This window comes from Vicia villosa, linkage group LG2 (genome assembly GCF_029867415.1).
Source record: "Vicia villosa cultivar HV-30 ecotype Madison, WI linkage group LG2, Vvil1.0, whole genome shotgun sequence".
Taxonomy (NCBI): domain Eukaryota; kingdom Viridiplantae; phylum Streptophyta; class Magnoliopsida; order Fabales; family Fabaceae; genus Vicia; species Vicia villosa.
The window spans coordinates 194,388,221-194,415,008 of record NC_081181.1 but is presented as its reverse complement, the minus strand read 5'-3'; the positions used below and the strand labels follow the sequence as shown (position 1 = coordinate 194,415,008).

Here is a 26,788-nt window from a genome sequence, read left to right as displayed (position 1 = left end):
CTCTTTGAATTTTGAATTTTGAATTTCAAAATTCATCATTCAATATTCTTCATTCTCCCCATAATTTTTTCCATTTAAACACCATAAACCTCATTCATCCTCCATCATCACCTCTTTAACTCTACATCATTTCCCATTTCTCCATTCCATTCAAAATTCAAACACAACCATAAATCTCCATCAATTTTATATTTACTCCACCATTTTCAAACCTCAGTATAAAACCACACCACCACCACTCTTCTTCTTCACAACCTCCAAACCATTATCTCCACTTCTACTCTCCACACTATCTTTTTTCCAAACACATCATGCCTCCACGTTCAGTCATCCGAAGTGTGCGTCCTGAGAGGCCACCTCCCGACCTTTCACATATTATCTTTCGAGAGGAAGACGACAATGCTCAAAGAACCAAATACCTCGCTTTCTATTAACATTCGGTTGTTCCCACGAAATTCGTGAACATCGAATGTCTAGAAACTCTGGGTCTCATAGATGGTGTCACCCGTTTGCTCACAAAATCTAGCCTACATCATCTCTGTACCGAACCCGTACCAACTTATGAGCCGCTCGTCTTAGAGTTCTAAAGCTCTTTCAATTACGACACTCCTTCTGATCAACCACTTTTAACCGGTAACTTCCAATTTCGGATGTTTAACCGTGAATTTATTCTGGAACAAGAAGCAGTCGCTATGTATTTGCATTTTAATAATGCACCAAATGCTCACCGCACAATCTTTCAAGAACTCAATGGCCGATCTTGGGAGGAACTCGCTTTCGAATTTTGGTTTACTCTTACTGGCGAAATTCCTACCGGTTGGAGGACCCTACATGCTTCTCATATTCAAAACCCCGCTATACGTTATTTTCAATGTGTTTTGGGGCACACTATTTTTGCAAGATCCAACAACCACAAGGTAAACCAAAATGAATTATTTTTCTTATACTGTGCGCTAAATAATATCTGTTTCAATGTCGCACCTTTTATGCTCCAACACATCCAAGGCTGCATCAACGCCCCCGCTACAAACCCCTTCCTATTTGGCGGCATTAATACCTCCTTGGCCTGTGCCTTAGGTCTCGGTGATGACCTCATCTCCCTCTCTCATCTTATGATGCCTGCTCAATCCCTCGATATCACTTACTGTCGTGACTCTCACTTGGTTTCACCCCGTCATGATGGCCACTACACTCTGGTCATCAACAAAGTTCTAATTCCATATGTCATCCTGCCATGCCCAGAGCAGATCAACATCCGTTACGTTCAGCGTTGGAGGCTTATTAATGAAAATCCTCAAGATAACCAACCTGAATATCATAATGAGCCAGTGGATGCAATGGAACAAGAATTCAACCAAGCACAAGCTGATGTCAACCAACCTCCTCAAAACAACCCTCCGCCTATTACTCTTGATGCCATGTATGCTGCAATTCAACGCCAAGACCAACTCTTTCAAGCTATGCAGACAAACCAAAACGAAACACTAAGGCTTATTCGAGAGATGCAACAAGAGCACCGTGACTACGCTATTAGGAACGAAGGTCAATACACCGAAATTGCTACACAATTGCATGATCTTAACATTCGTGTAAATGGCTCTCCTAATGATAGACGTCGCCGTGTTCGTACAAGAGGCGCAAGCAGTTCCCGCAACCGCAACAATGAGGAGTAGTTCACATGCATTGAGGACACTGCATCATCTAAGTCTAGGGGAGTCGTATTACTCGCTTTATTATTATTTCCTTTTAGTTTATTTCCTTTCCTTGTAATGTTTCTTTTCAAATTCAATAAAGCATATTTATGGAATTTCAAGTCTTATATGTATAATTCCGTGGCTATTACAATTTCTTCCATTTTCTTGAGCCATAACAAAAAATTTTACTCCAAAATGATAAACGCAAAACCCCACACGTTTGAGAAGTACGAAGCTACTCAAATACTTAAGACATAGAAATCACAATAAAGATTCAAGACAATACCCTTATTGTCCCGACACTCTAAAACCCCCAAGTGTGTGTAACCGATTTGAATACCCCTTATACCGAAACCATCGACTTTAATTTTTGAAGTAACCCCTATTAGTTTATTCTAGCAGTCGGCACCGTCTTAGACGACAACTACGCAGAGATTCGATGAATATAAGTGTATGATCCTTATAACAATAATTATGTGTTTAGCCGCTAATAGAAATGTGCCTACTGAGTAAGGTGATCCTCACAGGATCATTTAACCTAACGGTCACAAATCTCAAATACAAGAATTTAAAAACTCATTGTCGAATGGTTCAGAAGTTTCCTAGTATTGAACTTGGTAGGAAGGACTATTGTCCGATTCCCCACAATCTACAAATGAGCGCTAAGGAGTATACCACATGAATGTGCCAGAACTCCATAAGAAGGATCATAGTCACGAACCGGCTACTCTGCTATGTGCGTGTCAAGATAATGGGCTTAATGTGACTGCGCGCGAATGAAAAGGGTAAAACATGATGACGAGTCAAGGTCAAGCTATAATGGCATGATTCGGATTGGTATGCACGTTGGGAGTTGTCTAGTGTCGCTACTATAAGTTTATTGCTAGGTTCTGCTGCATAATATTCAAGCAAAAACACTCTGTAGCTGAGTATGACCGAACGACATGGTGGAAGCGTATTTCATTTCACTGTCCTCCCGTCTTTATCTTATTATTTGCTTGAGGACAAGCAAAGGTTCAAGTCTGGGGGAATTTGATAACACGATTTTATATCGTATATTTAGCTTGAAATCCATAAATATTTATAGCATTTTCCGTTTATTATATTGTTTTATTACGATATTATGCGAGTATTTGCTTTGTTTCAGGTTTTACACTCTTATTGAGACTATTTGTGAAAAGGAGAAGAAATGGAGCTAAAATGACTACTATTTGTGCCTAAAAGATGAAAAAGGGATGCTGAAGTGAAAAGGGGGTGCAAAAGGAGACCCAAAAAGCCCAAAGAGAGAGACCAGCCCACGAAGGATCTGGAAAGACCTAAAGAGCACGTGGAGACGCCCGTCTCCAACGTCTCTCTCTGCCACGTCACGATGAGGAGACGTTTGTCTCTAACTCCCCCTATATTTTCTCCACTTAAGACACACGTCTCATGTTATTGGCTGAGTCTCCCTAAAGAAGTGGAGACGTGCATCTCCGAGTTTCTAACCCAGAAGTCCTGCATTCACGCGTTCCAACTGCAAAGGCTTGCCTATAAATAGAGGCAGCTACTTCACTTCAATCTGTCCGATTTTCTGCTAACGAAGTGCTGCCAAAATTACTCCGCGACCATTATTTTCTTTCCTCCTTTCAATTAAACCGTTTTATTTTTTCACAGCAATTTCTACACCGGAAATTGTTGTGAACCTTTTATAAATCTAGCCTTACGTTAGATTTATTCTTTTTATTCCTTGTTTTAAATTTCTGCCTGTTTATTTCCGAAGAACGATCCAGCCAACCTGTGGTGGAAGTTCGATACTTCAAGATTCAATTCATTTCAGATTTATTTTATTTCAGGTTTATCATTTACCGCTTTATTTATTATTGTTATTGCATGATATATTGTATGCCATTTAACATGCCTTTTATTATGAACCAAATGAATTTATGCATGTTTAACCGTATTAATATGTCTGGCTAATTAACTAAGATATAGGTATGTAAAGTAAGTTAACCGTGGGATCCGAAATAAATTGGCTTAATTATATTTTATTAAATATCACTTGTTTTTGGTTTGTATGTCTAATTTAATTAGTAAGTCTTAAAACCAATAGAGCAAAAGTTTGAGGGTTTAAGACGGTCAGAGGTTAAAATCAATAGAGCGAAAGTTTGAGATCTTTAACTGGATAGTAGACATAGGACATTAGTTTAAGGATGGCGAAAGCGTATTAAAACTAATTAGAACTTATTTATTTTCAAAACTCGCGCAGGATGGCGAAAGCGTACGTTAGGGATATTAGCATGCTCCGAGTCAACAGAGCGAAAGTTTGAGGTTACGAGATTTAAATAGATAACAACTTCATAAAACAAGCATTTTATTAATTACGTTGTTTCCAAAAAGCTTTTCTAAAATCTAATGGGATGGCGAAAGCGTACATTACGAGTTAGGATAGTGGTCTAAATCAACAGAGCGAGAGTTTGAGAGGAGGACTTTTAATCAATTGAATTAATAAAGATTTTTAATCGAATTAATACATTAGCCAATGGACCTTCGGATCACCTAAAGTCAAACAAAATACACACTGATACCCGTCTATTATTATATTTCTTAGTATTCACAAAGACTTCCCCTTAGAAACAATCAAAATATTAGTTGCCTTAGCTTTACATAGTAACCTTAGATAACGGTAGATTGATTCATAGTCCCTGTGGATTTGATATCTTTTAAAACTACACGACACGACTGTGCACTTGCAGTCATAAGATTAATAGACACGTAAAGTCGCGATCAGCTCATTGTCGGGGTGTACTCTAGCAATTTCATGTGAGGCTCAGCGGATTTGTTCTCGGATTTCTATTGATTCAATTTCAGATTTTGTATCAAATAAAAAAATGACAAAAGAAATTAAATTAAAAAGGGGAAAAGGGATTTAGGGGTAACCTTGTGACCTTTGATCTCTCACGTTCTTCCTCTCCTCACTCGCGAACTCACGGCGCCGGACAACCTCCCTCACCGACTCTCTCCGATCAAATCTCTGCCACCGTGAATCGATGAAACAAAACAACATCATCTCGCCAAGAACTTAGCTCCGCTCATACTCTTTCAGTCTCTTCTCTCGCACATCTCCCTCCCTCGAATCGTAAACAATCGGAACAAATTCACATAGCCTCTTGTCTCTCGCCTCTAATAAGCCTCTTTCGACTCTCTTCGCTCGCGTTTCTGACTCAATCTCTTCGCTCACGTCTCTGACTCAAACAATTCGTCTCCGATTCAATCCTTCATCTCATCGTCGGAGTGCTGTCTGGCGCGTCTTCAAAGCTCAGGTACGATACTCTTTAACTTCTGCAATCTTCTTTTTCCTATTCTATTCTCTGTGAGAATCGCTCAGAGTCGTTGTTGCGTACGAAATTAATGTTAGAACAAGATTTGTTCTGATCAATATTCTTAGTTTTGATGATAACAAGGATATGAATTTTGTGTGAGATAATGTGGTACTCTAATACATTTCAATTTCCCTTTCAGGAAATATATAAAGAGTATGCACAAATCAGCGCTCAGAAGCTTTGACTCGGAAGGTTTAGCATGCAACATCAGAACATGGTCTGGCAAGACATCAGAAGATGGTCAAGGAAGAATCAGAACATGGGTCTATGGAAGCATCAGAAGAACTTGAGTTCAGAAGCAGGAGCACTGAAGTTCTCATGGTATCACGCTCAGAAGCACTTCAAGGTCAGAAGACAAGAAGATGCTTTGCACCAAGCTGTTTGACTCTGATGATATTCAAACGTTGTATACACAAACATCAGATCAGAAGCAAGTACAGGTGGCAGGCTACGCTGACTGACAAAAGGAACGTTAGAAGCTATTAAAGGCAACGTCAGTAGACACAGCGTAAACAAGGCTCGAGGTAGTTGACAAAAGCGTGAAACATTAAATGCAATGCTGTACGAAATACGCAAAGCATTAAATGCTCCCAACGGTCATCTTCTCAAGTGCCTATAAGTATGAAGTTCTGATGAGAAGCAAGGTTGACGATTTGCTGATAATTAACTTGCTGAAACGCTGTTAAAACTCAAAGCTCAGAAACTTCATCTTCATCAAAGCTCACTACATTGCTGTTGTAATATATTAGTGAGATTAAGCTTAAATCTTAAGAGAAATATCACTGTTGTGATTATAGCTTTTCAGAAGCAATTGTAATACTCTTATTTGATTACATTAATTTGTAAGTAACTAGAGTGATCAAGTGTTGATCAAGATACTCTAGGAAGTCTTAGCTTGTGTCTAAGCAGTTATAATTAGAGTGATCACGTGTTGGTCAGGATACTCTAAGAAAGTCTTTGCTTGTGTCTAAGCATTTGTTCCCAGAGTGATCAGGTTGTGGTCAGGATACTCTAGAAGACTTAGTCGTGGGCTAAGTGGAAAACCATTGTAATCTGTTGAGATTAGTGGATTAAATCCTCAGGTGAGGTAAATCACTCTGTGGGGGTGGACTGGAGTAGTTTAGTTAACAACGAACCAGGATAAAAATAACTGTGCAAATTGTTTTTATCGTTCAAGTTTTTAGACTACACTTATTCAAACCCCCCCCCCTTTCTAAGTGTTTTTCTATCCTTCAATTGGCATCAGAGCGCCGGTTCTAAGGTGCAAGCACTTAACCTTGTTTAGAAAAGATTCAGGAAGAGAAAAACGCTTCAGTAGAAGATGGCTGGTGAAATTCCAAAAATCCATCTGCATCTACATCTGGCTCTGCTAAGCAATATAATGGTAACAATGGTTATACTAGACCACCAGTATTTGATGGTGAAAACTTTGAATACTGGAAAGATAAACTGGAAAGTTACTTTCTTGGTCTAGATGGTGAACTATGGGGTCTTCTGATGGATGGTTACAAACATCCAGTGAAAGCCAGTGGCGTAAGGCTTACCAGGCAAGAAATGGATGATGATCAGAAGAAGCTTTTCAAGAATCATCATAAATGTAGGACTGTTTTGATGAATGCTATCTCTCATGTTGAGTATGAGAAGATATCTAACAGGGAAACTGCCTATGATATATATGAGTCATTGAAAATGACCCATGAGGGAAATGCTCAAGTCAAAGAGACTAAAGCTCTTGCTCTAATCCAGATGTATGAAGCCTTCAAGATGGAGGATGATGGAGATATTGAGAAGATGTTCTCAAGATTTCAAACTCTAACCGCTGGATTGAGAGTTCTGGATAAAGGCTACACCAAGGTTGATCATGTAAAGAAGATCATCAGAAGCTTACCCAAAAGATGGGGTCCAATGGTGACTGCATTCAAGATTGCAAAGAATCTGAATGAAGTTTCTTTGGAAGAGCTTATCAGTGCCTTGAGAAGCCATGAAATAGAGCTGGACGCAAACGAGTCTCAAAAGAAAGGTAAGTCTATTGCATTAAAATCTAATGTTAAAAAATGCACTAACGCTTTTCAGGCTAGAGAAAAAGATCCTGAAGAATCAGAATCTGAAGAAGAAGATGAACTGTCCATGATCTCCAGAAGGGTAAACCAACTCTGGAAGAGCAAGCAAAGGAAGTTCAGAGGCTTCCGAAGTTCAAAGAGATTTGAACGTGGAGAATCTTCTCGTGACAGAAGATCTGAAAAAAAAGAAGGTTGTCTGCTATGAATGCAATGAGCCTGGACATTACAAGAACGAGTGTCCAAAACTTCAGAAGGAGAATCCCAAGAAGAAGTTTCATAAGAAGAAAGGTCTTATGGCAACATGGGATGATTTTGAATCAGAATCAGAATCAGACTCTGAAGGAGAACAAGCCAACTTTGCGCTGATGGCTACAGAAGATGATGGATCAGAATCTACATCAGAATCAGATTCTGAAGAGGTATTTTCTGAACTATCTAGAGAAGAGTTAGTTTCCAGTCTAACTGAACTTCTGGAACTCAAGGCTCATCTTAGTATCAAATACAAAAGTGAAGAAGCAGTTTGAATTTGAAACTAAGAAGCTGGAATTGGAAAATTCTGAACTGAAGGAAAAAGTTTTAAATCTATCCAAAGATAGTGGATCTCCTTCTGAAACAGAAAAATCCATTCCTAGCATGAATCATATTCTGAAAGAATATGACTCGAGCTTCAGAAAGTTCTTATCTAGAAGTATTGGCAGAAGTCATCTTGCTTCTAGGATATATGGTGTTTTTGGAAACAGAAGGTTTGGTTTTGGCTATGAGGGCGATACCTCACATAAATTTGAACTTGTTGATGATCTGAAGATCACATACAAGCCATTGTATGATCAGTTCAAATATGGCCATGCACATGATATTAGGCTCACTTCACATGCACAGAAGTTTAACACTGTTCACACCAAGAAGCATGTGACACATCCTAAGAAATATAATGTTGATAAACCTAAAGAATATCATGTTGTTCCTCCTGTTAAATATTTTGCTAAACCCAAGTTCAATCAGAACTTGAGGAGAACTAACAAGAAAGGACCCAAGAAATTATGGGTACCTAAGGAGAAGATAATTTCTGTTGCAGATATCCTTGGCGGCAAAGAGGACAAAAAGCAAAATGTCATGGTACCTGGACTCTGGGTGCTCGCGACACATGACGGGAAGAAGGTCTACATTCCAAGACCTGGTGCTTAAACCAGGTGGAGAAGTCAAGTTTGAAGGAGATCAGAAGGGCAAAATCATTGGCTCTGGAACCATAAGTCTTGGTAACTCTCCTTCTATAACTAATGTAATTCTTGTAAAAGGATTAACGCATAACTTATTGTCAATAAGTCAATTAAGTGACAGTGGTTATGATATGATCTTCAATCAAAAGTCTTGCAAGGCTGTAAGTCAGAAGGATGGCTCAATCCCTAATCTGAAATACAAATCAGATGCTCTTTGTGAAGCATGTAAGAAGGACAAGTTCTCCAAACCTGCATTCAAATCTAAGAATGTTGTCTCTTCCTCAAGGTCGTTAGAACTCTTGCACATTGATCTGTTTGGCCCAGTCAAAACAGCATCTATCAGAGGGAAGAAATATGGATTAGTCATCGTAGATGATTATAGCCGCTGGACATGGGTAAAGTTCTTGAAACACAAGGATGAGTCTCATTCAGTGTTCTTTGAATTCTGCACTCAGATTCAATCTGAGAAGGAGTGCAAGATCATAAAGGTCAGAAGTGATCATGGTGGCGAATTTGAGAACAGATTCTTTGAGGAGGTCTTCAAAGAAAATGGTATTGCCCATGATTTCTCTTGCCCTAGAACTCCACATCAAAATGGAGTTGTAGAGCGAAAGAATAGGACTCTACAAGAAATGGCCAGAACCATGATCAATAAAACCAATATGGCTAAGCACTTCTGGGCTGAAGGAATAAACACTGCATGTTATATTCAAAATAGAATCTCTATAAGACCTATTCTAAATAAGACTCCTTATGAATTGTGGAAGAACTAAAAGCCAAGCATTTCATATTTTCATCCTTTGGATGTGTGTGTTTTATTCTGAATACTAAAGATTATCTTGGTAAGTTTGATTCTAAGGCACAAAAGTGTTTCCTTCTTGGATATTTTAAACGCTCTAAAGGCTACAGAGTATACAATACTGAAACATTGATTGTAGAAGAATCAATCAATATCAGGTTTGATGATAAGCTTGGTCTTGAAAAACCAAAGCAGCTTGAGAATTTTGCAGATATAGATATTGATATATCAGAAGCTGTAGAACCAAGAAGCAAAGTTGCAGAAGCTAAAAGTCTCAGAAGCAATGGATCAGAAGATCAAGTTGCTGCATCTTTAGAGAATCTCAGGATTTCTGAAGAACCAACAGTCAGGAGATCACCTAGACTTGCCTCAACTCATTCAGAAGATGTGATCTCTGGAAAGAAAGATGATCCAATCAGAACAAGATCATTTCTTAAGAATGACAATCAGAAGCAGTGATCAGAATCTGAAGGCGTAAAGTCTTTCAGAAAAATACAGCTGCCATCTACTTTCTGATGATGAACACGTGTCTGTATGGTTGGTACAAAGCGTGCAGTTGAAAAGACGCCGACCTAGGTAACTGTGTTAAATCATTTCATTTACCACGGTCTCTCACCTAACGTCACTTATCATTTAATGTAAATTGATTTCTTTTGATTCTGTAACTGTTCATTTTCTAATCTTATTGCATTTTTTAAAAAAAATTCGTCTCTATATATTCTTTTCAAATCATCTCATATATCTTTTTCACTCCCATTCTCTCTCTTTCTTCTTGCATACTCTCTTTTGAAAACTTCTTAGTCTCTTCTAAAACCCTAACCGAAAACCCAGAATTTGTTCTTCTTATTTGTTCATTCTGATTCAATGGCTACTTCTTCATCTCAAAACGTTGGTTCATCTGCTCCTCTCCATATTCAAGATGAAGTAAATCATGAACTTACTCCAGTTGTTGCGTGCTCCATTCCTAAGGATGAATTGGAAGTTCTATGTGAACTCATGGTTGATTTTGATAACATTGAAGAACACCAATTTCATCTCAAAGAAGATATAATTTTTCAAGGATGGACTTCGTTGTTCGCAGAGTTCTGTGGACCAGTCTACCCAGATCTTGTCAAGGAATTCTGGGTACATGCAGTTTTCGCCCCTAAATCCATCTTGTCTTTCGTCCATGGAAAGTTTGTGGTAGTGACTGAGAACATCCTAAGGATGATGTTTGATCTGAAAAACCCTGAGGGAGTTTTTGAAATCGATCAAAGGGCTAATTGGAAAGATGTTTTAGCTACTCTCTACACAGACGTAATTGAAACAAAGAAAGTCAAGGACATGAGACACCTCTACAAAATCTGGACCAAGATTCTTCTTGGGTGTTTTTATCACAGGAAAGGGACACATGCTTCTGACTTCGTCAGCAATGAGCAAAAATACATTCTGTACTGCATTGCCACTAAGAAGAAGGTTGATGCTATCTACATTATCTTAAACCACATGTGGAAGGCTGTGAAGGATTCCAGAAACGCTTTCAGAGAAAAAAGTTGTACAACCATTCCTTTTGGTAGAATTATCACAAACCTTCTGGTTCATTCCAAGATTGTTGAGAACCTGGAATCTGAAGGTATTATCAAAGACCTTGCTGTCACCTCTGGGAGCTGTCTGAATGCTTTCACTCTAAAGAAGATGAAGGTGATTAAGACTATCACCAAGACTCCCCAACCTCTTGCTGGAACAAGAATCAGAAGAGAACCAGTTCTAGCTGAATTTGAAACCTTCTTCAATAGTGAGGTACCAGAAGTCAGAACTAAGTATCTGAAGTCACAAAAAGAGGATAAAAGTCTTAAAGATCAAGAGAAAGGTGCTCCTATTAAAGTAAATCGCAAGAAGGAAGGAACAAAAGAAAGTTTGATCATCCTTTTGTTAATCAGGTGAAGGTAGTTCAGAAAGTTGCTGCTACCACTGAGAAAGAAGTGGTTCTAGAAGAAGTCATTGCAAAGGTTGTTAAGGTTGTTTCTGTCGATTTTGAGAAGAAAAAGAAGGAAGCTGAGAAAAAGAAGAAGCAGAAGAAGACTAAGGTTGTGGTCAAAGCTAATCAGAAAGCATCCAAAGGTATATGCATTTCTGAACCTGATTCTACTCCTGCTGGTATTTCAGAAGTTGCACCAATAGCGGTTGTCCCTACCCCTTGTCATACCCCAAATTTGTCCTACCCCTTTACCTTCATCTGGCTTAGGCTTTTTCATTCATGTGCATATCTCCATTAGGACATTAACATGACCCATTCATTCATTGATCAATAAATTTGGCTTTCGATCAAGGATCTTGGAAAATATGGTTTCTACTTCTCTCCGGCTTGATTCATCCGTTCAATCTTTGGGCATTAGATTGTTGAATTAAGAGGTTCAATTGAGGATTTTAGGAGCTAGGGTTTGTTCCCTCTCAAGCATCTCAAGTGACTTTTTCTTCAGCAATGTGCACCTAAGGCAAAAGGATTGAGGTTTCTCATTCATCATGATTGGACTTATTGACATTCATCAACTGAGGTTATTTTGTTTAAAGTCTAATGTTATCTGAGGCTTATGAAGTGAGTAATAAGTCATGCTACAAGGCATATGAAACGGGAGTTTCTCTATGGTTCGAAGCATGCCCTTTGGTTCAATTCTCATGACCAATAATGCAAGTTTCTTCATCAAAAGTTTGGGTAGGGGATTCATTAAAAATTGATTTGAAGCTTGTGAGGCATTAACACATCATCATTTTGATTCAAGTGTAAAGTGTTCAAGTTATAAATATCATCCCTTTTTCTTCATTCAAGGCATCCAATTCCATTGATTGGGCACCATTTTTCATTCAAGAAACTACTTGGTAGTATCCATACATTCCAAGGAAAAGCCACACTTCAGTAGCATACATTCATAACAATTACATCATTACACCAGCATGCATACACAAAATTCCATCACAAAGTCGAGACTCGAATTCTATTACATGTTTCATCACTGAGCTACATTAAACAAAAGGCTAAACTATATTTCATCACCATTACATAGAAATTACAAAAAAGGTCTTGGCTTCATCTTCATCCTTCACGGCAAGTCATGCTTCGTCAACGAAGATGGCTCAATGCTTATAATACGCCGACACCAAGTTCATAACGGGATCGCAACTCACTTTTGAAGTTAATTTGAACGCTGATCCACGCTTCACCGTTTTCGTACATGCCAAACTACCACCCGAACTTGCCGCCTCCATCATACCATACCCTGCATTCATACATACATGATTACAATCAAAACTGACAGTCCAAATCAGTTTCCAGGACCTACGCAAACAATTCATTTAACCAGCCTACATTCAAACAATTAATACGATTCAGCATTCAGTTCAGTCATAATACATTCAAAGCAAAACCAACTTACAAATCCTAACTACCGCTTTGCAACTGACCCTTGACAGCATTCAAAAGAAAAATACTGCATCCTTCAAACCAAGACCTGCATAATCCAGAAGAAAACCATTTCCAAAAATTGTCAAAACCAATAATATAAAACCACTCCACATCCAAACATTCAACTTCTAACAATTCAGCCCTTCAAGACTATCAGTCAGCATACACAAACACTCAATAACAGTTACAGAAAACCTAACTAACATCCCTAACTAGCAGATAACAAAAATCAGTTCATAACCACCCAAGCAATCCAATAACTAACTCAGTTTCAATAACTAACCTACAACAGAATTATTTACAAGCCTAACCAACTCTCATAACAGAAATCTGAATCATAACTTCCTCTAATAAGCTCAACTAACATTCCTAGCAGTCTCTAACTAACCTTCTAACAGAAAACAGAATTGAATCAATTGGGAACTAACCTTGAAAGCTATATAACCAGAACCACCACCAATTCAGAAGCTCTCTATCATTTTTTCCAGATTCATACTCCTCACCCTCTCAATCTTCACTCTCATCTCTGATCCATAACAGAGTTCTCAGCCCTCTCATTCACTTCAAAAACTCACCTTCATCAACCTTCATTCTCTCGATTCAACCTCTTCATTGACCAACCTTCAAACAACATCAACTCTTGATAACCTCCAAACCGGCAAGAAACGAAAATCTCAATCGAATCCTCATACTTCTCTCCTAGTCATCTTCTTCATCACCAAACTTCAATCCAGAATCGTTCTTCAACCAATCTTCAGAGCTTTATCTTCATCAACTCAGAATTCAGGGAGAAGAACAAGAGGTTGAGAATCATCATCAGAAAGAAAAGAAAACGTAACAGAATCGGGGAAAGAAACTCACCTCTACCAAAATTTGTAACCAAAATTCAGATTCAAGAACCTCTTCAATCACCACAAAAACTAGAAGCGCTTCATCTTCAACGCACATCTTCAACACAACTCTATCGTTCTTCGTTCTCCATCCTGGAATCCACGGAACAACGTACAGAATAGAGAATCAGAAGAAATTGTAACAAAAAGGAGAGATGTTAGAAAAGATGTGGCACAAAAAAGGAGAACGAACCTGTAACCGAATCGCCATCACTCGTCATATCCAACGTTCGCCCTTCATGAATTCACCAACATCGTAACATCAATCTTCAAGTACAATTTCACCGTCATACTGCAACTCCATCAATAACTCGCCGTCATCTTCTACAACCTGCGACAAAAGGCATTCAACAAGTTTCAACGCCGAGTTCGATTGGAAGAAAAGGCCAAGATCGTTATCGAATCAATCTGTTCTCTGGTCTTTCAGAATTTTCCGTCGCATCCACCGTCGGAGGGAGTGGCTCCGGTGGCTGTTACTTTGAGTGAATCGGAGAGGTCGAAGACGAGAAGAGAGTTTGAGACAGAGACGAAAGCAAGAGAATGAGACCGGAGGTTGAGTGTTCGCTTCCGATCACGACGGAAAACTGAAGAATTTCGCCGGAGTAGAGTAATCTTCGCCGCCGTCTTTGCCGTTTGCGCGAAGAAGAAGAGTGCTCCACGAAAAGTTCAAAGGTCACAAGGTTATAACCCTAAATCCCAATTCAATTTCTTTATTTTATTTATTATTTTTTTTTTCTTTTCGTTTTTATTTTTATTGTGGACAATTGATAATAAATAAAAATCTGAAAATATGATCAAAAAAAACAATATCCTTGGGCTTTCACCAGTATTGCTAACTACACCCCCTGAGCCCATACTTTCTTTGTTAGAATTTAGAATTCTTGACTTAGTTTTGATATAGTTTTGTAGATGATAAAAAGCATGTAAAAAATTTATAGTTTTGTCCTAACATTTTAGATAATAACAATACTTAGAATCATAATCTTTGTTTGATTTCTAGGTAATATAAAAATGACATAGAAAATAATCAATAAAAATGTTAGTTTAGGCTAAATCTTTTTGGTTAATTAGATTTCAATTTCCTTCATAAAAAACCATAAAAAATAGTAGATTTTTAGGTTAATTTTGACATTTAATTTCCTTCATAAAAAAGCTTATAAAAATAGTAGTTTGTTTAGGATTAAAATTGACATTTTTGGTAATTCTTTGCTTCACTAGAAAATCAATAAAAAAATAGTAGTTTTTTTTAGTTTCATTTTTTGTACTAATACTTGAATTGCTTCTCTTATGCTTTTGTATCATTTTCATGCTATTTGTGTATAATTGTTGTGTGACTTTGGTTACCTGTTTTTGGCCTTATCTTAGGCCTATTTTGTTGATACCATTTTAATGCTTCTTTTAGAATCTATCCCATGTTAACATTAGGATTTAGACTTGTATTAGAATAACTTAGATTAGAATTTAGGATTAGTCCCCTATTGCATTCTTTTTCTTTTTCAACTCTTTAAAACATTAATAAACGGAAGATGCGAATCACATTAAGCAAGTGATTGAGAAATGAGTGGGATTCATTCCCTAATCTATTTCTCAATCGCTTAGTGGCATAGAAACGAGTGGGATTCATTCCCTAATCTGTTTCTCGATCACTACTTAATGGGAGAGAAACGAGTGGGATTCATTCCCTAATCTGTTTCTCAAACATTAATTAATGGGAGAGAAATGAGTGAGATTCATTCTCTAATCTGTTTCTCAAACATTACATAATGGGATGGAAGTGAGTGGGATTCATTCCCTAATCTGCTTCTCGATCATTATACATTTTATGTGATTCGAATCGTGAAGTAAATTCCCCTTAAAAAATACACAACCGAAAGCACTTTAAAACATCTAACAATGGTTCAGACTAAAGCAAAGTAGAGAAAGTGATGAGTGGCCCGGTATTGGGTACTGTTCATCACTCATCTACCCTAAAAGACACAAACCAATCTCTTTCTTCTCCTTAAGGGCATCGTTATCTCCGTTCCATTGCATCCTAGGCTGTCCCCTTGTGCAAGAACGCGAGCGTTGACTCCGCCCAATTAAAAAACACAAAAACAAACAGAAAATCTTTAGCCGAGCTACGGTAACTCTGATTCCTGAAAAGGATACGTAGGCAGCGGGGTAGGGCCCGTGCGAGTACAATTCTTTATTTTCCCTACATTTTGCATTCATTTCGCATTTAGACATAGACATAGTTACACACCCTTTAGATAGAAACAAACATAGGTGGATACCATCGAGTACGATGGGCGTGAGGGGTGCTAATACCTTCCCCTCGCGTAACCGACTCCCGTACCTTGATTCTCTGGTCGCAAGACCCTGTTCCTTCCTTTGTAGGTTATCCGGTATTCCTTTCCCTTATGGGATAAATATATTGGTGGCGACTCTGTTCATTTTTCGCGAGCGTGCGACAGCTGGCGACTCTGCTGGGGACGTTGCTAGACCTATTGCTGGTCCATCCTTAGTGAGTCGATCCTAGCCTGCGTTTGTTTGTTTATTTACTGGGTGTTTATTTGTTTTTATGTCTATACCTTGTATATATGTTTGCATGTTTACTTTTCTGCTTGCATATCATGTTTATTTCTGTTTGTACATCATGCATATGGATTATATTTTGTGTTCCTTGGGGTCTTCTGTTCTGTTTTGCAGGTTGGGTGGGATGTTCTATGAGGTAAAAGGCCCAATACCCAGGCCAGAGTGACACATAGGATACCTAGGATAGAGTGGATAGTCATGACGCCAACAGAATGTCAGGTTCTGTTGATTGCGATCATGAGACCCACGACCAGTCGAGGTTCGAATGAAATACCATTGTTGGCATGTATTTGCGACAATGATGGTGTTTCAGGAGAACTGATAACGCTGGAAGCCATTGACCTACCTTGACCTAGATTCACCTGTGAGTGGGGTGGGATATACATGACAGGTACCGTTGGTGACTATTCTGTTCTGTTGGTGACTATTGGTTTTCCTGGTATTCAAAAAGGCGTCGGACCTTTTATCCTGTGACATTTGACCTGTATCAGTTATTCAGAAGTTTGTATGGTGGTTACTAAGATTATATGGACCTTGATCCCATGCCTTTGCATTGCATAACATCATTGTTGTATCCACTCCATTTATGAAAGATCCTAAAGTCTATTTCCAAAAAAAAAAGGGAGAAAAAGAAAAAGGAAATAGAAAAGCGAAAAAGAAAAGAAAAGACATTCTATACCAAAAAGAGAAAAAAAAAGAAGAAGGAAAATGAAAGATTGTGAAAAGACTTTAGGATCTCTTATAAATGAAACTTGCATTCATATCATATTGCATCTCATAGTTCTATCAGAAGCTTATTGGGGTCCTTTTCAATCCAGATTTCTGCTTCATCAACAAATTTGACTTCCCTACATCCGTATCATACAAGGATTAATCAGAGGAGAGTCATGGACCGTCTTGAACAAAATCAGGTTGAACTTCGTAAGGACATGGATACTATGGGGGAGAGGATTACCCAACTCTTGGAGACTCTCCATGTTGTTGTTCAGGGGCAAGAAGAGCTAAGACAAAGTGTTGCTAAGTTGGCTAATGGTACTCCGACCACTGTTGCTAATGGGGGGTCAAAACCTGTGCTCGTGGAAATTCCTAATAAGGAGGATTCACATCATGAGAACGATTCTGAATTTGAAGCTTTCAAGTTCCCAATCGAGGAAAATGAGAGAAAATTCCATCTCCTGGAAGAAAGATTGAAAGCTTTAGAAGGTCGAAGCTCCTCCGGTTTAAATGCTATTGATTTGTGCCTGGTGCCTGATATCAAGATTCCTGCTAAATTCAAAGTCCCCAGTTTTGAGAAATACAAGGGTACTACTTGTCCGATGAGTCACATCAAGGCATTCTGTAACAAGATGGCTCCGTATGCAGAAAATGACAAGCTTCTAATGCATTTCTTTCAGGATAGCCTAAGTGGGGCATCTCTTGAATGGTATACACGACTCGAACGAACTCATGTCCGCACATGGGATGAACTAGCAGAGGCTTTTCTCAGACATTACAAGTACAACAGTGACATGGCTCCTACTAGACTACAACTCCAAAGTTTAACTCAGAAAGTTGATGAGTCTTTTAAAGAGTATGCACAAAGGTGGAGAGAATTAGCTTCCAGAGTCCAACCTCCACTTTTGGAACGAGAGCTTGTAGACATGTTCATGAATACTTTGAAAGATCCTTATCTGAACATGATGGTTGGATGCGCTTCCTCCGAATTCTCAAGTTTGGTTGTCGTAGGAGAACGAATTGAAAACGCCTTAAAGATGGGTAAAATCCAGGATATTGCTAATGTTTCCGAACTCACAGAAGAAGAGAAAAGTGAAATAAATGCAGTTTCTGAGATCGCGGAAGAGGAAATCCCTGCTTATCCTCAGGTTCAGGTTCCTAACTATCAGATGGTACTAGTTTCTCCTGGCCAATATATTCCACAAGCCTTTGCCACCACTATCAATCAACAACCCCAGATGGTCCAACAACAACCGGTTCAGTATCTGCCACAAAAGCAATGTGCTCCACATCAACAAGGTCATCCGAATCAACGCCAACCTAGAAGTAATTTGGAACGAAGAAATGCTCCTTTGGACCAGATTCCTATGACATACACTAAACTTCTTCCATATCTAGTTCAAAGCTCATTGGTGGTTCCCAAATCTCTAAAGCCTCCACCACAACCGTTTCCACCTGGGTATGACCCTAATGTGCAATGTGGATATCACGCTGGATCAGCAGGGCACTCAACTGAGGACTGCAACGCTTTCAAAGCCAAAGTGCAACAATTGATTGATGGGAGGCATATAACCCTTCAGGAAGGAAACATGTGGGTGAATGGAATTCCTTTGATGAGTGCCTAGATTTCAGAAAGTCTCCAAAATCAACAAATTCCCTGTTTAAACTCGTTGGTAGGATAATAATAAAAGCACCTCTCCTTCTCAAGGTTCTTGTGCTCAGTTGTATCCCTGAGAGTTGTTGTTTTAGTTGGTGTTTTTTGGTCTTTCCTCACAACAGATAGCTTTTCTAAGTTTGATGGCCATGCAAGGTTTCTCCATGTTTGACGGTGAATATTTCTTCAACATCTATGCTTGGGGCTCCCGCACGAGGGATAAGCAAGACGTACTCTTATCTTGAGCATTGCATCACTCGCATTGCTCGAATCCCTAAAGTGAGGCAAATATTTACAAATCCTGGGTGACTTTGTTGGAGTTTTCTTTTGAAGTAATCTGAAGAGTTTAGAAAGAACTGCAAAAAGTAGTCAAGATCAACAAGTCCAGACGGAGTCAAGCCTCCTCAACAATGGCAATCATCAATTCATTTCTGCATTCTCATTTGTAGTTTTCCTTGTTTTGTTAAATGTTACTTCCATGTAAAACTTGTTTGTTTTTCAATGAAAATAAAAATACATTGCATGTGCTAGTTTTGAATCAATCCATTCGTGTTCACTCATATATTTTTGTCTATCGATATCGAATTCTTGACTAAAGCAAAAAACATCAAAAGGAGAATGATGAAAAAAATAATAACGCAAAATCTCTAATTGTGTGCTTTTGAATAAAACCCCGTTGAGGATGTACAGGCATTGTTTCAAATCCCCAAACACTGGAGATATAAGGGAGTTAGACCCTCGTAAACCCCTTTGAGCCTAGAAGTAGGAGTTCCTTTCTATACAAAAAAAAAAACCCTCACATTTAACCCAGGGGCAGGGTAGCGTTCAATTAACCTGATCGAGCAATCAAAATTCATCAGGAGTATGCATCTAAGGATACGATAATGGTTATCTTTCAAAAGGTTGAGGAAAGTCAATACCACAATGGTAATCCCTCATGAGGCAGTCACAATCACCTCCCACAAATCAAAGATTCAGGATCACACGACTTGTCAAAAAGATTGAAAAAAAAAAAAGGGCCCGCTAAGTCATCAACTTGAAAGCAAGTGACTTAGGCAAAAAATTAGGGCATCCCGCTGGACTCCAAAATAAAATTCAAAAGAATTTGTCCAGGCAAAAGTTAGGGATACAAAAAAGCAAAGCAAAAGCGAAAAGCAAGAATTATAAAATAAAGATCCTCATCAAAAGAACAAAGTCGTGTGATCAAACGCCAAAAACAAAAGGGGTAAGGTGATCGCCATGTCTAGAAGACCTCATCAATCCCTCAATCATTTCAAACTCCTTTTGAAGGATGAACGCTCGTATCAAGTTAAGTTGAACTTAGGACTGGAGAACATCACGAAGAATGGGTGGGTTAGGTTAGACTTTGAGCCTTAAATCCTTTCTTTCTAAAACCGTGAACCAGACCACGTTACAACCCTTAAAAAGACCTAATTGAAGCAGGGTTTATTTCAAAAGCAAGTTGTGTAAAACTGACTCCTAGATGTTTGCTTACCATTTATGTTGATATCGATATGACAAATAATTCAAACACTGAATGTCACAACTTTGTTTTAATAACTTTGATTTCGAAGCTAGCATAAGCATTGCATTAATATTAGCATCTTCAAAACAAATATCTTTTACTTGTGAATAGACACTTGACATCAAGGAAGATCCAACAATGAACAACTGCAGAAAAAAGTTGATCGGTTCCATGAGCCATTCACTTCACAGGTTGATCACTCCGAGGGGCAAGTTGTGTGAAGACTCTGTCAACTGAGGCATCCATTCACCGTTGGTCAATCTGGGGGAATCAAGTCGAGGGATCTCTCTTGAGTTCAACCAATCTGGGGCAGTTACGTCAAGATTTGACAAATCTCTCCAAGGATCCTTTGGGGCAAATTCCCTCGTAGTTCACGAAGCTTGGGGCACAATCTTCTGAGTTTTATTGCCTTCTCCCCGACCATAGGAGTTTATTTCTCCTGGAACCATGGTTTCTCCCCAAGCACATGAGTTTATTTCTCATGGGAGTTGTCCCATTCCCCGACCTGGTCTCCTCTTCTAAAGTTCTCATCCTCAACATGGTGGATTGAGGGAATCTCCTCAAGCTCACAATCCCCAAGCGATACAAGATGTAGGGAAAGTCAGATGAAGTCACTTCCTCCCCAACAAAGCTACATTCCAACCCTCAAGGTAGTTGCCAATAATCTTTGGTACTGTAGGTTTTCCAACACCGATTCATATTGATAGCTCAAGACCACAAGCAATGGACCCCAATGATCCTGCTTCTCTATCATGCCGATGCCTTTATTTGGCATTCTGCATATAGTTTCCATTGCATATAGCATTGCATCCTCAGAAGCGTAGCATATCCATTAATTTGGATCACTACGCCATACAAAAATTCAAACATGCATACAAAGCATAAGCCAGATAATACAAATCAGCACTCAATCAAGACGACGATACTTCCCCACATAAAAAGTTGTCCTTACAAACTCCGATTGATATCTGCTACTACATCACAAATCTCCTCAAACCCCAGTTCCCGTCCTGGTAATCATTCCTCAAAGCCCAATTCCCGCCTTGGCAAACTTTCTTCAAAGTCCAATTCCCGCCTTGGCAAACTTTCTTCAAAGTCCAATTCCCGCCTTGGCAAACCTTTTTCAAAGTCCAGTTCTCGCCCTGGCAAACTTTTTCAAAGTCCAGTTCTCGCCTTGGCAAACCTTTTTTCAAAGCCCAATTCTCGCCTTGGCAAACCTTTTTTCAAAGCCCAGTTCTCGCCCTGGCAAACTTTTTCAAAGTCCAGTCCTAGCCCTGGCAAACTTTTTCAAAGTCCAGTTCTCGCCCTGGCAAACCTTTTTCAAAGTCCAGTCCTCGCCCTGGCAAATCATTTCTTTCATTTTCAGTCCTCGTCTGATATTTTATGGTGATGTCAGTTCTCGCCTGACAACCACCATTCATCCATAATTTCTTACCGTAAAACTAATTCCCAATCCCCAACAAGTCATTATTCTCTTTCCCCATTCAAATCCACTACTCACTGTAAATATTTCCACCAGAAAAACAAAAAATTCCTCTTTCCCCAGCAGATATCAAAACAAAAACAAAAATAAGGATAACACTTACGCCGTCTTTTCAGGACAAATTTCTGGTCTTGGTATTTAATCTTCTTCTACCTTGAATGTTCGAAAGGCTAGCGCCAATCTCACCTTCAGGTTTAAGACGATTAAATAGGGGCAGCTGTCATACCCCAAATTTGTCCTACCCCTTTACCTTCATCTGGCTTAGGCTTTTTCATTCATGTGCATATCTCCATTAGGACATTAACATGACCCATTCATTCATTGATCAATAAATTTGGCTTTCGATCAAGGATCTTGGAAAATATGGTTTCTACTTCTCTCCGGCTTGATTCATCCGTTCAATCTTTGGGCATTAGATTGTTGAATTAAGAGGTTCAATTGAGGATTTTAGGAGCTAGGGTTTGTTCCCTCTCAAGCATCTCAAGTGACTTTTTCTTCAGCAATGTGCACCTAAGGCAAAAGGATTGAGGTTTCTCATTCATCATGATTGGACTTATTGACATTCATCAACTGAGGTTATTTTGTTTAAAGTCTAATGTTATCTGAGGCTTATGAAGTGAGTAATAAGTCATGCTACAAGGCATATGAAACGGGAGTTTCTCTATGGTTCGAAGCATGCCCTTTGGTTCAATTCTCATGACCAATAATGCAAGTTTCTTCATCAAAAGTTTGGGTAGGGGATTCATTAAAAATTGATTTGAAGCTTGTGAGGCATTAACACATCATCATTTTGATTCAAGTGTAAAGTGTTCAAGTTATAAATATCATCCCTTTTTCTTCATTCAAGGCATCCAATTCCATTGATTGGGCACCATTTTTCATTCAAGAAACTACTTGGTAGTATCCATACATTCCAAGGAAAAGCCACACTTCAGTAGCATACATTCATAACAATTACATCATTACACCAGCATGCATACACAAAATTCCATCACAAAGTCGAGACTCGAATTCTATTACATGTTTCATCACTGAGCTACATTAAACAAAAGGCTAAACTATATTTCATCACCATTACATAGAAATTACAAAAAAGGTCTTGGCTTCATCTTCATCCTTCACGGCAAGTCATGCTTCGTCAACGAAGATGGCTCAATGCTTATAATACGCCGACACCAAGTTCATAACGGGATCGCAACTCACTTTTGAAGTTAATTTGAACGCTGATCCACGCTTCACCGTTTTCGTACATGCCAAACTACCACCCGAACTTGCCGCCTCCATCATACCATACCCTGCATTCATACATACATGATTACAATCAAAACTGACAGTCCAAATCAGTTTCCAGGACCTACGCAAACAATTCATTTAACCAGCCTACATTCAAACAATTAATACGATTCAGCATTCAGTTCAGTCATAATACATTCAAAGCAAAACCAACTTACAAATCCTAACTACCGCTTTGCAACTGACCCTTGACAGCATTCAAAAGAAAAATACTGCATCCTTCAAACCAAGACCTGCATAATCCAGAAGAAAACCATTTCCAAAAATTGTCAAAACCAATAATATAAAACCACTCCACATCCAAACATTCAACTTCTAACAATTCAGCCCTTCAAGACTATCAGTCAGCATACACAAACACTCAATAACAGTTACAGAAAACCTAACTAACATCCCTAACTAGCAGATAACAAAAATCAGTTCATAACCACCCAAGCAATCCAATAACTAACTCAGTTTCAATAACTAACCTACAACAGAATTATTTACAAGCCTAACCAACTCTCATAACAGAAATCTGAATCATAACTTCCTCTAATAAGCTCAACTAACATTCCTAGCAGTCTCTAACTAACCTTCTAACAGAAAACAGAATTGAATCAATTGGGAACTAACCTTGAAAGCTATATAACCAGAACCACCACCAATTCAGAAGCTCTCTATCATTTTTTCCAGATTCATACTCCTCACCCTCTCAATCTTCACTCTCATCTCTGATCCATAACAGAGTTCTCAGCCCTCTCATTCACTTCAAAAACTCACCTTCATCAACCTTCATTCTCTCGATTCAACCTCTTCATTGACCAACCTTCAAACAACATCAACTCTTGATAACCTCCAAACCGGCAAGAAACGAAAATCTCAATCGAATCCTCATACTTCTCTCCTAGTCATCTTCTTCATCACCAAACTTCAATCCAGAATCGTTCTTCAACCAATCTTCAGAGCTTTATCTTCATCAACTCAGAATTCAGGGAGAAGAACAAGAGGTTGAGAATCATCATCAGAAAGAAAAGAAAACGTAACAGAATCGGGGAAAGAAACTCACCTCTACCAAAATTTGTAACCAAAATTCAGATTCAAGAACCTCTTCAATCACCACAAAAACTAGAAGCGCTTCATCTTCAACGCACATCTTCAACACAACTCTATCGTTCTTCGTTCTCCATCCTGGAATCCACGGAACAACGTACAGAATAGAGAATCAGAAGAAATTGTAACAAAAAGGAGAGATGTTAGAAAAGATGTGGCACAAAAAAGGAGAACGAACCTGTAACCGAATCGCCATCACTCGTCATATCCAACGTTCGCCCTTCATGAATTCACCAACATCGTAACATCAATCTTCAAGTACAATTTCACCGTCATACTGCAACTCCATCAATAACTCGCCGTCATCTTCTACAACCTGCGACAAAAGGCATTCAACAAGTTTCAACGCCGAGTTCGATTGGAAGAAAAGGCCAAGATCGTTATCGAATCAATCTGTTCTCTGGTCTTTCAGAATTTTCCGTCGCATCCACCGTCGGAGGGAGTGGCTCCGGTGGCTGTTACTTTGAGTGAATCGGAGAGGTCGAAGACGAGAAGAGAGTTTGAGACAGAGACGAAAGCAAGAGAATGAGACCGGAGGTTGAGTGTTCGCTTCCGATCACGACGGAAAACTGAAGAATTTCGCCGGAGTAGAGTAATCTTCGCCGCCGTCTTTGCCGTTTGCGCGAAGAAGAAGAGTGCTCCACGAAAAGTTCAAAGGTCACAAGGTTATAACCCTAAATCCCAATTCAATTTCTTTATTTTATTTATTATTTTTTTTTTCTTTTCGTTTTTATTTTTATTGTGGACAATTGATAATAAATAAAAATCTGAAAATATGATCAAAAAAAACAATATCCTTGGGCTTTCACCAGTATTGCTAACTACACCCCCTGAGCCCATACTTTCTTTGTTAGAATTTAGAATTCTTGAGTTAGTTTTGATATAGTTTTGTAGATGATAAAAAGCATGTAAAAAATTTATAGTTTTGTCCTAACATTTTAGATAATAACAATACTTAGAATCATAATCTTTGTTTGATTTCTAGGTAATATAAAAATGACATAGAAAATAATCAATAAAAATGTTAGTTTAGGCTAAATCTTTTTGGTTAATTAGATTTCAATTTCCTTCATAAAAAACCATAAAAAATAGTAGATTTTTAGGTTAATTTTGACATTTAATTTCCTTCATAAAAAAGCTTATAAAAATAGTAGTTTGTTTAGGATTAAAATTGACATTTTTGGTAGTTCTTTGCTTCACTAGAAAATCAATAAAAAAATAGTAGTTTTTTTTAGTTTCATTTTTTGTACTAATACTTGAATTGCTTCTCTTATGCTTTTGTATCATTTTCATGCTATTTGTGTATAATTGTTGTGTGACTTTGGTTACCTGTTTTTGGCCTTATCTTAGGCCTATTTTGTTGATACCATTTTAATGCTTCTTTTAGAATCTATCCCATGTTAACATTAGGATTTAGACTTGTATTAGAATAACTTAGATTAGAATTTAGGATTAGTCCCCTATTGCATTCTTTTTCTTTTTCAACTCTTTAAAACATTAATAAACGGAAGATGCGAATCACATTAAGCAAGTGATTGAGAAATGAGTGGGATTCATTCCCTAATCTATTTCTCAATCGCTTAGTGGCATAGAAACGAGTGGGATTCATTCCCTAATCTGTTTCTCGATCACTACTTAATGGGAGAGAAACGAGTGGGATTCATTCCCTAATCTGTTTCTCAAACATTAATTAATGGGAGAGAAATGAGTGAGATTCATTCTCTAATCTGTTTCTCAAACATTACATAATGGGATGGAAGTGAGTGGGATTCATTCCCTAATCTGCTTCTCGATCATTATACATTTTATGTGATTCGAATCGTGAAGTAAATTCCCCTTAAAAAATACACAACCGAAAGCACTTTAAAACATCTAACAATGGTTCAGACTAAAGCAAAGTAGAGAAAGTGATGAGTGGCCCGGTATTGGGTACTGTTCATCACTCATCTACCCTAAAAGACACAAACCAATCTCTTTCTTCTCCTTAAGGGCATCGTTATCTCCGTTCCATTGCATCCTAGGCTGTCCCCTTGTGCAAGAACGCGAGCGTTGACTCCGCCCAATTAAAAAACACAAAAACAAACAGAAAATCTTTAGCCGAGCTACGGTAACTCTGATTCCTGAAAAGGATACGTAGGCAGCGGGGTAGGGCCCGTGCGAGTACAATTCTTTATTTTCCCTACATTTTGCATTCATTTCGCATTTAGACATAGACATAGTTACACACCCTTTAGATAGAAACAAACATAGGTGGATACCATCGAGTACGATGGGCGTGAGGGGTGCTAATACCTTCCCCTCGCGTAACCGACTCCCGTACCTTGATTCTCTGGTCGCAAGACCCTGTTCCTTCCTTTGTAGGTTATCCGGTATTCCTTTCCCTTATGGGATAAATATATTGGTGGCGACTCTGTTCATTTTTCGCGAGCGTGCGACACCCCTGAACCAGAAAAAGCCCCATCAGAATCACCTATAATGGTCCATCTTCTTACACCTCCATCTTCTCATGTAACCATTCCTTCTTCTCCACCCACCATCAATCCTGTTCTGGATATACCACCCATTCAAACTCTCTTTCCACCTCACACAAATATCTCCATCTCTCAACCTCCTCCCCATGCCAACTTTGAACCCATTCCTTCTACCTCTCAAAACAACCAAAGTGGTTCTGATTTTCCAGATTCTGCATCACATGAGCAACTGCTCCGTGATTGTAACTACACTCCCAAGCCTCGTCTTGAAGCTGAATTGGTAGTGTTAGATTCTGATACTGAAGCAGAATCTTCTTTTAGGTTGGATAGAGAGCCTCAACTTTATTCCATTCCTAATCCTGCCTTTTCTAAAACCAATATAAAATCCCGCTGTTTGAACCCTATTGGTGTAACTTTTGAAAAGGTAAAGAGGAATCTCAGAAGTATCTTTGATACTCTCAGAATTGCTGAAAGTTCTGGCTTGAATGACGTCGCTATGCGGAAGTTCTGGAGAATCTTACGCA

At 38.6% G+C, this 26,788-nt stretch overlaps 2 long non-coding RNA genes across 2 annotated transcripts; both read right to left on the bottom strand.

Moving 5' to 3' along the window:
- Positions 1-11,960: 11,960 nt before the first annotated feature.
- LOC131647809 (uncharacterized) lies at positions 11,961-14,149 on the bottom strand. The gene is made up of 5 exons (XR_009297970.1): positions 13,652-14,149; positions 13,430-13,551; positions 12,997-13,334; positions 12,540-12,614; positions 11,961-12,383 (listed from the first exon to the last, which is right to left on the bottom strand). It is a non-coding gene; the product is annotated as an uncharacterized LOC131647809 (long non-coding RNA).
- Positions 14,150-22,279: 8,130 nt separating this feature from the next.
- LOC131647808 (uncharacterized) lies at positions 22,280-24,469 on the bottom strand. Its single transcript, XR_009297969.1, has 5 exons — positions 23,972-24,469; positions 23,750-23,871; positions 23,317-23,654; positions 22,860-22,934; positions 22,280-22,703 (listed from the first exon to the last, which is right to left on the bottom strand). It is a non-coding gene; the product is annotated as an uncharacterized LOC131647808 (long non-coding RNA).
- Between the last annotated feature and the right edge of the window lie 2,319 nt (positions 24,470-26,788).